The sequence below is a fragment of the Apium graveolens genome, chromosome 8 (genome assembly GCF_009905375.1).
Source record: "Apium graveolens cultivar Ventura chromosome 8, ASM990537v1, whole genome shotgun sequence".
Classification (NCBI taxonomy): Eukaryota; Viridiplantae; Streptophyta; class Magnoliopsida; order Apiales; family Apiaceae; genus Apium; species Apium graveolens.
In genome coordinates, this window is record NC_133654.1 from 40357897 (window position 1) to 40375046 (window position 17150).

The window sequence follows — 17150 nt, forward strand, 5'->3', positions numbered from 1 at the left end:
TATCTATTGTACCTCTTTTGAATCCACTTTCAAGTAGAAACTGAGCAAGGGTTTCATACTATGCTCTAGGTGCTTGCTTCAGCCCATAGAGTGCTTTATCAAGTCTGTAAACATAATCAGGATTTTTAGGATCCACAAATCCTGGTGGTTGTTCAACATAGACTTCTTCTTCAAGTTCTCCATTGAGAAATGCACTCTTGACATCCATCTGCAAGACTTTGAACTTCTTGTGAGCAGCATATGCCAAGAAGATTCTGATTGCTTCCAACCTAGCATTAGGAGCAAATGTCTCATCATAGTCAATACCATCATGTTGAGAATATCCTTTTGCCACCAATCTTGCCTTGTTTCTGATGATTGTTCCATCAGAATCAGTCTTATTTCTAAAGACCCATTTTGTGCCCACAATTGACCTGTTCTTAGGTCTAGGCACCAGCTTCCATACTTCATTTCTTTCGAACTCATTCAATTCTTCTTGCATAGCCATGACCCAGTCTGCATCCTTGAGTGCATCTTCTACTTTCTTTGGCTCTTCTTTTGAAAGTAGATTATGATATAAACATTTATTCTGAGTTGCACTTCTTATCTTTACACCATCATCAGGATTTCCAATGATCAGATCAGAAGTATGATCCTTAGTCCATTTTCTGGCACTGGGAAGTATCCTTCTGGAACTAGATGTTCCCCTAAATTGTATGCCTCATCAAATCCATTTGAGGCTCCCCCTGAATCTATTGGGTTATTTCCTGATGAATTATTGGGATTTGACTCATGTTCTTCTGATGTTGAATCAGCAGTGGATTGAGAAGAACTTTGAGATGATTCTTCAGTGTTAGTATCATCAGCTGACCTTTGCTTTTGCTCCCCCTCAACTTTTGTAGGCTCATTAGCACAATGATTATCTTCAGAATCTGAAGGAGTGTCAGGATTTGACAGTTCATTAGAGTTTGATCCAGATTTCAACAATGCTTTTTCATTTGCAAAGATTAAACTTTCATGAGTGTCTTCTTCAAAACCAGGAATCTTCTTATCATCAAAAGATACATTGATGGAGACTACTACAGTGTGTGTTCTTAGGTTGAACACTCTATAAGCTTTTGATGGTGAGTATCCAACAAAGATTCCTTCATTAGCATTTGATTCAAACTTTCCAAGATGATAAGTATGAGTTCTCAAAATAAAGCACTTACATCCAAATACATGAAGATGTTTGAGACTGGGCTTCTTTTCTTTTAGCATTTGGTAAGGAGTAACACCATGTCTATTTATCAGAGTGACATTATGAGTATAACATTTTGTGTTTACTGCTTCAGCCCAGAAGTAAGTGGGTAGTTTTGCTTCTTCTAGCAGAGTTCTTTCAGCTTCAATTAAGGTTCTGTTCTTCCTCTCAACAACACCATTTTACTGAGGTGTACTAGGAGCTGAGAATTGTTGCTCTATGCCTTTGTACTTGCAGAATTCCTCCATCTTTAAATTCTTGAATTCAGTGCCATTATCACTTCTCAGGATTTTCACTTTGTGGGTAGATCCATTTTCAATTTGCCTTATGTGGTCCAGAAGAATTTCTGAGTTTCATTCTTCCTGTGTAGAAAATAAACCCATGTATATCTAGTGAAATCATCAACAATTACAAGTGTGTACCTTTTCTTGTTGATGGACATTATGTTCACTAATCCAAAAAGGTCGAGGTGCAGCATGTGATATGGCTCAGAGATAGAGAATTCTGTTTTGCTTTTGAAAGATACTCTTCTTTGTTTAGACTTTTGGCAAGCATCACAAAGACCATCACTTGAGTATAGAATGTTTGGCAATCCTCTTACAAGCTCCTTCTCGGAAAGTTCATTGATTGAGTTAAAATTGAGATGTGAGAGCTTCTTATGCCAGTTCCAGCTCTCATCTACTGATGCCTTAGAGATAAGGCAAGTAGCTTCCTTTTCAAGACTTTCATGTAGCCTTGCTTCATAAATGTTACCATGTCTGTATCCTATCAAGACAAATTTCTTTGACTTGTTATGAACAACTTTGCAGTGTGAGTCATAGAATACAATATGATAACCTTTTTCAGTGATTTGACTGATGCTCAGAAGATTATGCTTCAGTCCTTCCACCAGAGCTACATTCTCTATTGCTACCTTTCTAATTATCAAGTTGCCATATCCCATGGTATGTCCTACATTTCCATCTCCATAAGATGCATCTGGGCCAACCTTCTTCTCAAATTCTGACAGCGGGGATTTATTTCTAGTCATGTGTCCTAAACATCCACTATCCAAGAAAAGTGTATTTTTCTTGTTACCCTGCAATCAGAAGAATAATTAATTAGAAGGATTTTTAAGGACCCACAGTTGTTGGGTCCTCTTTTTGGACAACTTAAGCCTTTGTGTGTCAGAATTACTTTTGACAGTCTTTCCTTTGTCAGGATTTGTCTTGTCAGAAGCAAGTTTAGTAAAACCAATAGAATTAATCACAGAAGTAACTTTATTAAATTTAGGTAACGGTTCATAGTAATTGTGATACAACTTGTGATAAGAACTACAAGTATAAATCGAATGCCAACTACCACCCCAATAAAAATAAGGATTTTGTGGTTTATAAAATACTGATCTACCCCTAACATCAGACTCAGGAATAGCAGTTTTCCTTTTCTTATTCCTCCTGCAATCAATAGCAAGATGATTAGTATTTCCACAGTTAAAACAAGTTTCCCTAGAAGCATTGGGAACAACCTTGTAATTTGAATCCTTAGAAATACCTTGCTTACCATTCCTATTTCTTTTAAGACTTTTTACTTGAGGTTTGTCAATAACCTCATATATTTTCTTTTTCAATTGTCTTGCTGATAAAAGTCATATGTTCTTTTCTTTCTAAACAGACTTAATGGTTTCCTTGCTTTTCTTTCTTTAAGTTTTATCATTTACCAGTTTTTCTTGTGATACTGATGTTGAACCATTTTCAAAAGTGGATTTGGGTTCATCAGCTTCTGATGAAATAAACTTAACAGGAGTTTTAAGGGAAATTTTATTTTCAGTGTCAACATCCATAATTCCATCTTTATAGCCTACTCATTCTTTCCGGATTTTCTTTGAGATCATCTCATGAACCTTTTTGCCTGAATCAGTCCAGGCTTTAAGGGTTTTCTTTCATTTTCTAGATCCTTTTCTAGCATATTGTGCCTAGCCTCAAGAATCTTAACTGTATGTTTAGCTCTCTCACATTCTTTCTTCAAATCTATCTGATGAATCAAGTCAGACTCTAACTGATCACTCCTAGATTTCAAGGTATTAATTCCAGTTATAAGTCTATCATTTTCTAAAGTCTTATTCTTAAAGCTACCATGCAAAGATTTAAGAATATATTTTAATTCAGATATATTTTCAATATCAAAAGAGAAGAAAGGAGTTTGTACCTTAGGCTCAGAAGCAGCGGGATCATCAAGACTGGCCATCAGTGTATAGCATGTGTTTTCACCTTCAGAGTCAGAGGAGTCAATCTAATTCTTTCTTGAAGTGATCAGGGCTTTTCTCTTTTCTTTATCATGCTTTATTTTCTTGTACTCTAAGGCAAAGTGACTTGGTTCATCACAGTTGTAGCACTTGATCTTTGTCCTTTCTAGCTTCCCAGCTTTAGATTCCTTTCCATCTTTTCTCCCAGTTGACTTCTTTTCACCTCTAGTGAACTTCTTCCTGAAGCTTCTGTTGTTCCTAGACTTCCTGAATTGCATTCTCTTGAAGCCCTTAACCAGCAATGCGGCCATTTGCATGACATCAGAATCTGTCATGTTCTCATCTATTTCAGAATCAGTATCATCATCAGGATTTGATGATGAATCATCAGTATCTGATTCTAGCGAATTGTCCTTCTTTCGCACAGCTCCAACATAATTTTCTTTTGAAGCTTTATCATTAACTTTCAAAGCAACAGATTTCCCTTTGCTGCTTTTCCCCTCTCTCCTTTGCTGAACCTCCAAATCATGAGTTCTCAGCATGCCATAGACTTCATCCAGAGTAATTACATCCAGATCATACTGATATCGTATGATTGAAGTCTGAGTCTCTCATTCTTCACTCAAAGCTCTCAAAAACTTGGTGTTTGAATCATTTCAATCATACACCTTTCCCACCAAAGATAGATTGTTTAGCAGAGTCAGAAATCTGTAATAGATGTCAGTGAGATTTTCATCAGTCTTGGCCTCAAAGTGTTCATATTCTTGAATCAGAACAACCCTTCTGTTCTTCTTGATGGCCATGGTTCCTTGACATTGAGTTTCAAGAGCATCTCAGATTTCTTTGGCAGTCTTGTAGGCTATGACCCTGTTTGACATCATAAAATCAAGACTGTTATTCAAAATGTTTCTTCCCTTTGCATCTTTCAGCACAACTACTTTCTCTTCGGGTGTCTATTATGTCTTCTCCGTCAGTTAATAGTGTTCAGCAACAGTAGGAGTTGCAAGCACCATTTTGTTGGCATGAAGGGTCCATCATTGATTACGTCTAGATAATCTGGATCTGTAGCTTCGAGGTACATGAGCATCTTCACCTTCCATATTGGATATTCAGTCTTTTTCAGAATGGGAATTTTAATGCTTTCATACCTTTTTAGAGACATGTTTAGATCGTTTCTGATTGTAAATTTATCAGTGTGCTCTGATACCAATTGTTGCCCAGTAAAGATACAATTATTTAAGGAGGTTGGATACAATTGTATAAATGTTTCGAATAAGTAATAAAATATAACAGCTTTTTATATATCTGATAAAAACTGTTACAAAATCCTCTCAAGAAATACTGATATTCTTGAGAGATGCTAGGTTGAATGATCCTCGAGTGTTATACACTAAGTGATGACCTAAACTGTGTTTATATACTACACAACTATAACAGATTAATCTAAGATATGCATTATCAAGAACTAACTGAAACTGATACATATCTTAAACTAAACAGATAAAGTCCTATCTCTCAGATGTAACAAATATCTGCTCCACATTATAAGGAACATAACAAATCCTCTAATGCTGACGGTCTTCAAATACTGATGTCATACAAATCCTGATGACATACCAAATCCTGATGGTACATAAGATCTTGATGACATCCGAACAGCCAGATCCTGAGCTTCTTCTGATCATTGAGAATTTAATATGTAACACCATTTATAGCATATTTTCTAATAAAATGGTACCTTACATCAATGTGCTTTATTCTAGAATGATTAACTGGATTGGCCACAATAGATATAGCACTAGTATTGTCACACATGATTGGAATTTTGTGTAACACTAGGCCATAGTCCATTAGTTGATTTTTAATCCAAAGCATTTAAGCACAGCAACTTCCAGCAGTTATGTACTCAGCCTCAATTGTGGAAGTTGACACGGATTGTTGTTTCTTGCTATACCAGGATACAAGTCTTTGTCCAAGAAATTGACAGCTTCCACTAGTACTTTTTCTGTCAACCCTGTATCCATCAAAATCTGCATCTATATATCCAACAGCTTTAAAACCAGTTCCCTTAGGATACCACAATCCCAAGTTTGGAGTCCCCTTCAAGTATCTGAAAATCCTCTTCACAGTCATGAAATGTGATTCTTTTGGATTGGCTTGAAATCTTGCACACAGACATGTTGCAAACATGATGTCTGGTCTACTTGTAGTTAAGTATAGCAAAGATCCAATCATTCTCTATAGCTTGAGATATCTACACTCTTGCCCTTTTTATCTTCATCCAATTTTATAGTTGTAGACATAGGTGTAGATGCAGGTGAAAAATCAACCATACCGAACTTTTTCAATAAATCTTTGACATACTTAGTTTGGATGATGAATATTCCATCACTTCTTTGGTTGACTTGAAGTCCAAGAAAGTAACTTAATTCCCCCATCATTCTCATTTCATATTCACTCTGCATAGGCTTAGAGAATCTTTGGCAAAGCTTTTCATTAGTAGAACCGAAGATAATATCATCCACATAGATTTGAAATAGGATGATATCATCACCATGTTTCTTGTAGAAGAGTGTCTTGTCAATTGTACCTCTAGTGAATCCAGGTTTAATCAAAAATTCTAAAAGTTTTTCATATCAAGCTCTAGGTGCTTCTTTTAGTCCATAGAGAGCCTTGAGTAACTTGTATACAAAATTTGGAAATTCTGGATCTTCAAAGCCAGGTGGTTGTTGCACATAAACCTCTTCTTCTAGCTCACCATTAAGGAATGCACTCTTCACATCCATTTGATATACCTTGAAATTTGAATGTGCAGCAAATGCAAGAAAAATTATTATTGCTTCAAGTCTTGCAACTGGAGAAAAAGTTTCATCATAATCAATTCCTTCTTCCTGTGAGTAGCCTTTTGCAACCAACCTTGCTTTATTTCTAGTAAAAATTCTATTTTCATCCATTTTATTCCTGAACACCCAATTTGTTCCAAAAATACTTCTATTCTTCGATGCAGGAACCAATTTCCAAACTTTGTTTCGTTTAAACTGATTTAGCTCATCTTGCATTGCAGATATCCAATCAGGATCAAGAAGGGCTTCCTCAGTTTTCTTGGGCTCAGCTTGAGACAGAAAATATGCATGAAGACATTCATTTTCAGTTGCACTCCTAATCCTCACTCCAGCATTGGGATCACCAATAATTGCATCTACATTATGACTTCTATCCCACATCCTGGTATGAGTTTGTTGACTTGAGTTCTCTGTGTTTTCTTTACCAATGGCATGCTTTGCAGAACCTTCCTCTCTTTCTCCCCCTGAGTTTGTGCTATTAAATTCAGGTTCATGACATGAGCTTTCATTTTCATAATTCACTTGTTAAGTAGACTCTTTATCAACTCTGTGATTTGTGTTGACTTCAGCTTCATCATCAGAATCACTATCAATATCGAGATTTTCAAACTTGAGGGCTTTGGCTTCATTTTTATCAAGGCATTTCAAGCCTGGACATTTGTCATCATCAAAAGTAACATATGTGCTTTCTATGATTTTATTTTGTTCAATCACATAGACTTTGTGTGCAGTTCTTTCCAATGAATATTGTGGTGCCCCAAAATTCGGGGTCAGGGATCTAGGAGGCCACGCCATCTTGAATCATGTATAGCACTTATCGCGTACTACATTATATAAATACTCATACCTTTACGACCCCACACTTATCAACACACACACACTTACAGGTTATTGTTTTGGAAACGAACCATTCATTACTAGAGTATATCAATCCACAAAATGATAATTATTACAATCCCAAAAGTGGTTAAGTCTTACCGCAGAAATAACCTTTATGTAATGTTAGACCGTCGGCCAAATATACGTTTCTTATTTATTATCTTACATGAGTCATACTTATAAATAAGTCGGACTAAAAATAACTGAAAACCAATCCAGCTTATTCCGTCTACCTGAGGTACAGCGCCAAATATTGTACGGAACAACTGCCCGTTTCCTACCCATTCCTGGCCGTGAGTTTCATGATAGGCATCTTGATTCACTGTTGTGTTGTGTCAATTTAAGAAAACAAGTGTGAGCTATAATGCCCGGCATAATAATGTACAGTATAAAAAGACTGTATGAGAAATTCAAGTATAATTCCATATACTATAAATATGTTTATTTAAAATAGTTTTCCTTGGTGACACAAACCTTCTTTCGAAAATAATTCTTTTATTATCCTGCAAATACCTTAATGGTGAACCCAGCACCTCTCATAATTTTAATTGGAAGAATAGGACATTCACTGGAGCCCTCGCTTACGATGATCAGTCGAAAAACGGAAATTAGTAACCATTCTACTAGTAGGGGATGACGTCCAAACTCCTTGTTATCACCCTAGCCGCATACAGGCTATGTGTCCCATTTTCGGGTATACACATACTTCGCTGATCCTTAGGTACACATAGTACCTTCTCCCACGGTACTGGCAGTCTCACCAATACATAAAGTACTGGATCTCTACCCCTCCCATATCCTTTAAGAAATCCTATCATATCTCAAGAACTCGAATCATTTCGAAGTTCTCCAAGCGTTTTGCTTGGTGATAGGTACAGCTTATCTTATATGAATATATATATATTTACTTCCGAGAATTTTCGGAGGAAGTACTAAGATAATGTGAGTTGACTGTTGTCAACAGATAGATAAATGAGGGGGAGTTTCTTTTGAAACTATATTCAAAATATTTAAAATAAGTCGAGGTAATATTCTTCGACGATGTGAAACTATTCAAATGATTTTCTGAAGTTCAAAAAGTCTTTTAAATTAGGTTTTATGATTTTTAAATCATATTAAATCATTTAATAAATAATTAATATTTAAATAATAATTATTAAATAATTAATCCTCGAATAATTATGTTTAAAAAGAATATTTGAAATAGTACTCCTCAACTAATTTATGTTTAGATAATTAAAGTAATCTTTAATAATATAATTAATCGAGTTTGAAATAAATAATATTTGGAGAATACTTCTCTTATTTAAATGAATATCCGAAATAATATTCATTGTTCAAGTAGTTAAATATAGTTGAGGGGATACAATCTTTGGAAATTATTTTAAATTAAATTCGAGGTATTTAATACTTCACAAGTGAACATCGAGTCCCTTGGAATAAAACAAGTGCGGACTTTGATTGTTCAAAACATCGCCGAAATGACTCCCGGCTTTTCTTTTAAAACTCTGACCGACTCTCGGTCTTATAATTATACATCACGCTCATGGTAGCGCTAAAATATTCTACGATATATATACATTGTAATACTATCGCTTTTGATGCGAAAACTCAAATACTCGTATCATGGCAAGCATGGAATTTATGCAAAAGATGATAAAACAATCCTTTCACAACACAACGGTATATGGAGTTGGGTTCGTAAACTTGCGGGTACTTTGAGGTGGAGGATGTTCTAGGGTCTGCTCGGAAATCTATAATCATAAACATATATCATTTCGTTATATCCCATTCTTATTTATAGCGACTCGTACATACGCGTAGTTATTAATCATTCTCGCAACTTATTTTACTCTTATTATTCCTTTAAGTACTCATTCATGTCACGTTCTCTTTCTTTTTGAAATCCTTTATGTTCGTTAATGCCTTTTACATTTCGGTCCTCGGCTCCGTTTCTGATTCTTAATGGTTTTCTAATTGCGCGGTCTCGGCTCCGACATTTTTATAAAATTGAAAAATTCTTATTTTCACTTGAAATTTTTAAAGAAGTTAATAAACTTTATTTCTTACTCTCTGTAAAAATTTTATGATTTTTGAATATTTTTAAGTCGATCATTTCTATTCCCAAAGTTCATAATTTGTAGCAGTTTTTGTCGCGTAAATCACTTTTACTAAAACGGTCATAACTTTTGATCCGTAAATCGGACTTAAGCGATTTAAGCGCCTAAAAGATCCTTATAACATTGTACATCAAAATAAACTGTTAGTTTTCAAGAAACTACAGTTTATACATTCGGGAACTTCTATAAAAACTTTAAGTTGAGTTTTGTTCATTATAACGAGGTTACGATTACGATCCGAGTTTCGTTTACGTCTTAAATCATTATAATACCATCAACAACCTTAAAATCATCATATCAACACTAACTCCTCTAAAGAACATTATGTTCTTGAGGAAACAATCATCAACCTTAAAACTAATTAACTAATCATCAAGATAATAGCAAATCAATCACTAAAACTAGGTTTATAACTAGGATTTCAAAGTTTCTTGAAACTTAAACCATAAATAAATATTGGTCAAAGATTTATACCTTTCTTGAAAGCTTGTTATGTGTTATTGAGCATGGTGGATTTTTGGGGATGCTTGGTTGAGTTTAAGGAACCTAAATAAACCATTAAAAATAAAGAAACAAAGAAAAGTTACTATTCATACTATTCATTATCACTTTTCTTCAATTTATTTTACCCATCAAACCTTAATATAATGAGCTCAAAAATTTATCTTAACTTAGTTTAGGATGTATGAAGCTTGTGAATTAATGGTGGAATTTTTCCATGGCTAGAAGTGGGTGTTTGAGTTTTGATTTCTTCCCCTTTTTCTTGTACGGCTGAATGGAGTGAAAGGAGAGGGAGAGAGAGTTTTTTTGCTTCTTAAAAATGCTTCTCTTGGAATATTTATGAGATATGATTTATTATATATCCTAGTACTACTAAATCCTTGAGTATCTTGGCTAGCATCCTAGGTTTGCAAGCTAATCTACTTAGTTTAGATTCTAGGTTTACTATTACTAGCCTTTAGGTTATCATTCCATCTAGTCTAGGTTACTATTTGGGTATATGACCATGGTATTTTCTTACCATAGTTAGCTAGTATAGTTAGCTTGGTTTGGTACATTTATTTATTCGTTTACGCGTTCACTCAGTCACTTATTCGTTTTTGTAATAAATTCTCTTAAACGGTTCGCGGTGTAAATTCTTTCTTATGCGTTCTTTATGTTTTGAAGTATCGTACATGGATTTGAAATTGTATGTTTTTAAATTTGTAATTATATTATGATTCCCGTAATCCTTGATGGTTCATAGATACGGTCATTTTTTAAAGTTCATTTTCTTCAAAAACTAATAGCATTTACATACACATATTTGGTACGTATAATCATGTTATCGACTCAGAAACTCAATTTCTTATGCACAACATAGTGTGGGCTAAAAAAATTCCCCGTTTGTCAGGGTTAATATTCATTAAGCATTTTACAAAGTCTTAAAATTCGAGTTATTATAGTCTTCCCCTTTAAAAAGGATTCTGTCCTGGAATCAATTAAAAAACAGATGGGGATATCTATTCTTCATTGCGTCTTCTAGTTCCCAAGTTGACTCTTCAACATTCTGATTTCTCCATAAGATTCTAACCAGCTTCATAGTCTTGTTCCTCAGCACTTGTTCTTTCTGGTCCATTACCCTTACTGGTTTCTCAACGTAGGTCAAGTTTGGTTGTAAGTGTACCTGCTCATACTCTATCACATGTCGTGCATCAGCATGGTATTTTCTTAGCATTGACACATAGAACATATTGTGCACTTGTTGCAGATTAGGAGGCAAGGCGAGCTCGTAAGCTAGAGGACATATTCTACTCAAGATCTCAAAGGGTCCTAGGAATATGGGGCTCAGTTTCCCTTTCTTTCCAAATCTCATCACTCTTTTCCATGGAGATACCTTCAACAGCACTGAATCTCCTACTTTATACTCTCTATCTTTTCTGGTCTGGTCGGCGTACTTCTTCTATTTATCTTGAGCTGCTACCAGTCTTTTTCTAATGAGTCCCACCATCTCTCTGGTTTGCTGGACTAACTGGGTCCTATTATTTTATGTTCCCCAACCTCATCCTAACATAAGGGAGAGCGGCATCTTCTTCCATACAGAACTTCTTACGGATGCATTCCTATGCTAGCATGATAGCTATTGTAGTAGGCAAATTCGATCAGGGGTAAGTGGTCATATTAATTCCCTTTAAAGTCGATGGCACACACTCGCAGCGTATCTTCTAGGGTCTGAATCGTCCTTTCGCTTTGCCATATGTTTGGGGGTGGTAAGCGGTACTCATATTCAATCTAGAGAGCAGGTACTATTTATGATGCCCAAGGGACATCGTCGGAGAACAATGTCGTGGACAGGATGAGAACCTTCTGTTGGTTACACCCTTTCAGTGTGGGTTATTCGCCGCTTTTATCGTCCATCCTGCCCTGCGCCGCTTACAGATTCAGTTGCAGGTATTTAAGCATCCATTAAGCTTTTTACTTGAGTTAAGATACTCCCTGGCCTCTCGGTCTAATATGTCCGCCCCCGCTGCTTACCTGCTTCTCTTTTCCTTCTGGAAGTAGAGGAAAGGGAGTTCACCTCAAAGAAGGATCCCACGTCCCATACGAAAGAAAGACCAGGCGATAAAGAATAAAGAAGGCTATGGGGAAAAAGATACCAGACCTGGATCCCTCCAGGCAGATTCAATTCTTTCTCCCCCAGACCCGACATAAGAGAAGGGCTTTAGCGAAGAAAGAGATGCGGATGAAAGTGATCTAAAGTAAGTAGCCCTATACGCATTTCAACTTTATTGAGAGAATTGAGTCGACTCATGCACCGTTCCTGCTATGAGCAATATGTATTGACATTCACACTTGGAAGCTTCTCCAAAATAGGGAGTTAAACCTTGGGTCTCTATCTAATACTATGGTAACAGGAACACTGTGTCTCACTATAATTTCTTTTAAGTAAATAGCCACTAGCTTATCTACAGTGTATCTTTCGTTGATTGGCAGGAAGTGCGTGGACTTGGTTAGTCTATCTATGATAACCCATATGGCATCGTGATTGGCTTTAGTCCTTGGTAGGCCTGTCATAAAATCCATGGCTATATGCTCACATTTCGATTCTGGAATTTCCAGGGGCCGTAATAGTCCACTCGGTCACTGATGTTCATCCTTCACTCTCTGTCATGTCAAGCATTTGTTGGCCCACTCTGCTACTTCTCTTTTCATGTTAGGCCACCAATAATATTCCTTAAGGTCACGGTACATTTTCATACTTCCCGGGTGGATTAAATACCTGGAGATGTGCCCTTCGTGCAGCAGCTCATCCTTTAGTTCTCGCACATTCGGAATCCAAATCCGGGATGTATACTTCATGATTCCTTTCTCATCTTTCTTGCATCTGACTTCTTCACCGGTCAAAGTTTCTCTTTCTTCATTCATCTTCATTTCTTGACACACTCGTATCTTTTCAGTCAGTTCCGATACTAACTTAATCTCGAATAATCCTTCTAATCCTTTTCCGGTTCTTCTCACGTCAATCTCCATATTTTCAAATTTCTTAAATACCTCCTTAGATGTCATTATCATTTTAAGTCTCTCCTTCCTACTGAGGGCGTCAGCCACCGTATTGGCTTTACCCGGGTGATACAAAATTTCATAATCGTAGTCCTTAATTAGCTCTAACCATCTCCTTTGTCTCATGTTAAATTCTTTCTGAGTGAAAATATACTTGAGGCTCTTATGGTCTGTATAAATCTCGCATTTTTCACTGTACAAGTAGTGCCTCCAAATTTTCAGGGCAAATACTATGGCTGCCAATTCTAGATCGTGGGTTGGGTATCTGATCTCATATTCTTTCAACTGCCGAGAGGCATACGCAATAACCCTTCCGTGTTACATAAGCACACATCCTAGTCCCTTGTGTGAGGCATCGATGTATATCACAAACTCTCCCTTTCCATCGGGAAGAGCGAGCATTGGTACCTACACCAGTCTCCTTTTATATTCCTGAAATCTTGCCTCACATTTCTCTTTCCACACGAACTTTTCCGTTTTCCGGGTAAGTCTAGTAAATGGGTCGGCTATCTTGGAAAAGTCTTGCACGAATATCCGGTAATATCCTGCTAAACCCACAAAACTCCTAACCTTGGTTGGGGTAGTCGGTCTTTCCCAATTGGATACCCCCTCTATCTTGGCGGGGTCGACTAAAACTCCTTTGTTACTCATGTTAGGTCCAAATATACATACAGAGAGGGGGGTGAATGTATGTTTTTCATTTTTCGTTAATTAATTGCAGCGGAAAATAAACCTCGAAAACAAAATAAACAAACACTAAGAGATTCACGGAATAATTCTTTTTATTAAGAAATTAAATCGTAAAGGTTTTCTTACAATTTTGAATATAAATAATTCGAAACAACAAATATAGAGAGAACAAAAATAATATCAATCAATTTGGGATTCTATCTATCACTCTAAAAATTCAAAGCTTCTATCAAAAGATTTTAAATACAATCAAGAGAGATTTAAATAATGAGTGTTACAAGTTTGTAAGGCTTTAATGGTGTAAAATAAATTTGGCAGCACTTCTCTCCTTAATTTCAATAAATGAAATCAACCCACTCTACAAGAAAAATTCTGCAGAGCTTTAATAGTGTTTTCCTGAGAAGTGTATTTTTCCAATCTGCTACAAATTTGGTTTTGTACTGGTAGAATTGTAGGAGAGATAAAATGAGGCTACGTGGACAATTTTTATCCATGTATTTGAAGTACCAGGAATATTGTGTGGCGATCAGAAAGAAAAGAGCAGCACTTGAAATATTATTACAATTATCTATGGCGATTACATGCACATGCAGTAACACGTCGCCATAAAAAATCAACCGCCTTTTCCTTTGCCATTTATCCGTCTGTCATAAAAAAAACTTTGTGAGCATTTATTTTCTCTACTCAGACAATAACTGATAAGTGGTATTTTATACCACTTAGAACGTCTTATAATGGCTTGAATTGATGTCTTGGAATCAAGTATTTTGTGTAATTGATGCGTTTTTCTAGTGTTTATGTATTTTAGGGTATTAATTGCATTTCTGGAGAGATTTCATCAAGAATAACCCTTGGCATGTGTTTGGCATTGCGCGTGGGAAGATAGGAGCAGAATGCAGCAAGAAACGGGAGCAAAAACAGAGCATTTTCCAGAAGGGGTCTGAGCGCCCGCTTAGCTCTGCTGAGCGACCGCTCAGGCACGGAATTTTAAAATAATTATTTTAGACTCCTGATTCCGTTAAGCTTCCAACTTCTGAGTTAGCTGGGATTTATGGGACTCCTATATAAGTAGTTTTCAGAGACGTTTCACACAGTGTTGGATCGTAGTATTAATCGAGGAGCGAGAAGATAAGGAATAAGACCGTTTTAGCACATCGCAATGAAGAGGAAGCATATTTTCTTGTGATGCTTTATTTCCTTGTAACATTGGATGCTAGTTTTCTTTACTTTGAACCTATTTACTCTTGTGACGTACTCTGGTTTAATATAAGTAGTTTTAATTATTCTCGTGTGTTATTATCATGTTTTCATATGAACCCATGATGACGATGAGTTCTATCATGGGCTAATCGTGATCATGGGGTCGTAACGGATTTACTATGGAATTCTTTAGTTAGTTGTTTAATACCTTAGTGTGTGATGATTGTATGATATCTAGTATTGGTTGTGCTTATTCGTCTTATGTGTATCGTGAACATATAAGATAGGGTGTTAATCTCTTGTGAAGTGACGGTGGACCTTGAGGTTTAGAACTTGCCATGCTAGCATAAGTTCATGTATGTGTATGTATGATTAGTGGGTAACTCTAACTGTTTTACTTGCCCTGTGTAATCATAAGAAATAACTTGTGCTTAAATCGTTATATTGTCAAATTCTATAGACATATAGGGTCTCAACATAATTGATGCCTATGCAACGTCTATCTTAAGTGTGGATGCTTGGTAGAATGGTATTAGTACAATGAAAGTTGGCTTTTATTAGTTTCATGTTGTTCGATTAATATCATCATTGTTGCATGCTAAGGGTAATGACAATGACTATTGAAGGAAGTAGTAATGAAGTTGTGATCTCATGTGTGTTTTAATATTGTTAATTCAAGTGTCAATTAAGTGCTTAATTCTCGTAGTTAATTCTAGTGAATAATTAGTTAATCAAATCTAAGTGTTATTGTCTTAACATTGAGAATTAATTATACATTGGTGAGTGAGTGTTAATTGAACATAATTAGTCTGAGTCTCTGTGGGAACGAACAAGAAAGTATTCTATATTACTTGCGAACGCGTATACTTGCGTGTATTGTTAGCGCATGTTTTCTCCCTAACAAGTTTTTGGCGCCGGTGCCGGGGACTCGGCGTATTTTTTTAGTTTATGTACTTACCATCAGTGGTCATTAGGACTCATTGATTAAGATGTGTTACTTATTATTTCCGGTTGTGTTTCAGGTACCTTAGCGAGCGTTTATGCAAACACGTTCTCGTACTCGCAATAGGACTTTAGATACGGCTGAGGAGACAGACGAAGTTCTTGATATTCCGGAGAAGATAGATTTTAAAGATTCGGATTCAGGAAATGAGCAGAAAAAGCCAGTAATAATGGGTGATCGTATAGTTCCGGCAGATCCAGCTCTTATGGACTTTTCTCGGCCTAAAATTGATGACATTCAGTCTAGCATCATGCACCCGGCTATTGAGGCCAATAACTTTGAAATCAAGTCGGCCACTATTCAGATGGTGCAGAATTCCGTTTCTTTCAGAGGTGCTGCGAGTGAAGACCCCAACATGCACATAAGAAAATTTTGTCGAGATCTGTAGTACTTTCAAATATAATGGTGTGACTGATGAGGCTATCAAGCTGAGGCTTTTCCCATTCTCTCTGAGGGATAAAGCTAAGGACTCGTTACATTCTGAACCAGCTGGGTCCATCACTACTTGGCAAGATCTTGCACAGAAGTTTCTGGTAAAGTTCTATCCAATGGCGAAGACTGCGGCTATGAGGAGTGCTCTTACTCAGTTTACGCAGCAACCTACAGAATCCATGTGCGAAGCTTGGGAGCGCTACAAGGAGATGTTGAGAAAGTGTCCACATCATGGTATGCCTGATTGGATGGTGATCACTGGTTTCTATAATGGTTTGGGGGCCCAATCTCGGCCCATGCTCGATGCAGTAGCTGTAGGCGCCTTGTGGGCCAAAAGCTATATTGAGGCTTATAATCTGATTGAGACGATGGCTGCAAATGAGCATCAAAACCCAACTCAAAGGATGATGCCTGGGAAGGTAGCAGGTATTTTGGAAGTTGATGCAACTACAGCTATTGCAGCGCAGCTCTAAGCGCTGTCTATGAAGGTTGATTCTTTAGCCACCTATGGAGTCAATCAGATAGCTATGGTCTGTGAGCTTTGTGTAGGTTCTCATGCTATGGATCAGTGTTCTCTTTTTAATGAATCTGTTCAGTATGTGAACAATTATCAGTGACCGTATCACCTTGTGCCGGCTACTTATCATCCTAACAACAGAAATCATCCAAATTTCAGCTGGAATAATAATCAGAATATTATTCAGCAACCATATCAGCAAGGCGTAAGTAAACATTTTAATCCACTTGGATTCCAGCAACCACAGCATTATGCTCAAAGGCAATCATATCCTCAACAAGGAGGTGCAGCTCCACCCTCTAGTGCTGATTTTGAGGAACTTAAGCTGTTGTGCAAAAGTTAGGCGGTTTTTATCAAGACCTTGAAAAATCAAATCGGTCAAATAGCCAATGCAGTGCTCAATCGTCAACCTGGCACACTTCCTAGTGATACTGAAGTGCCAGGAAGGAAGGAAGCTAAAGAGCAAGTCAAGGCTATTACCTT

At 36.7% G+C, this 17150-nt stretch overlaps 1 non-coding gene across 1 annotated transcript; it reads right to left on the bottom strand.

Moving 5' to 3' along the window:
- Window positions 1–16281: 16281 nt before the first annotated feature.
- On the bottom strand, window positions 16282–16388 carry LOC141681658 (small nucleolar RNA R71). The gene has a single exon (XR_012559085.1). It is a non-coding gene; the product is annotated as a small nucleolar RNA R71 (small nucleolar RNA).
- Between the last annotated feature and the right edge of the window lie 762 nt (window positions 16389–17150).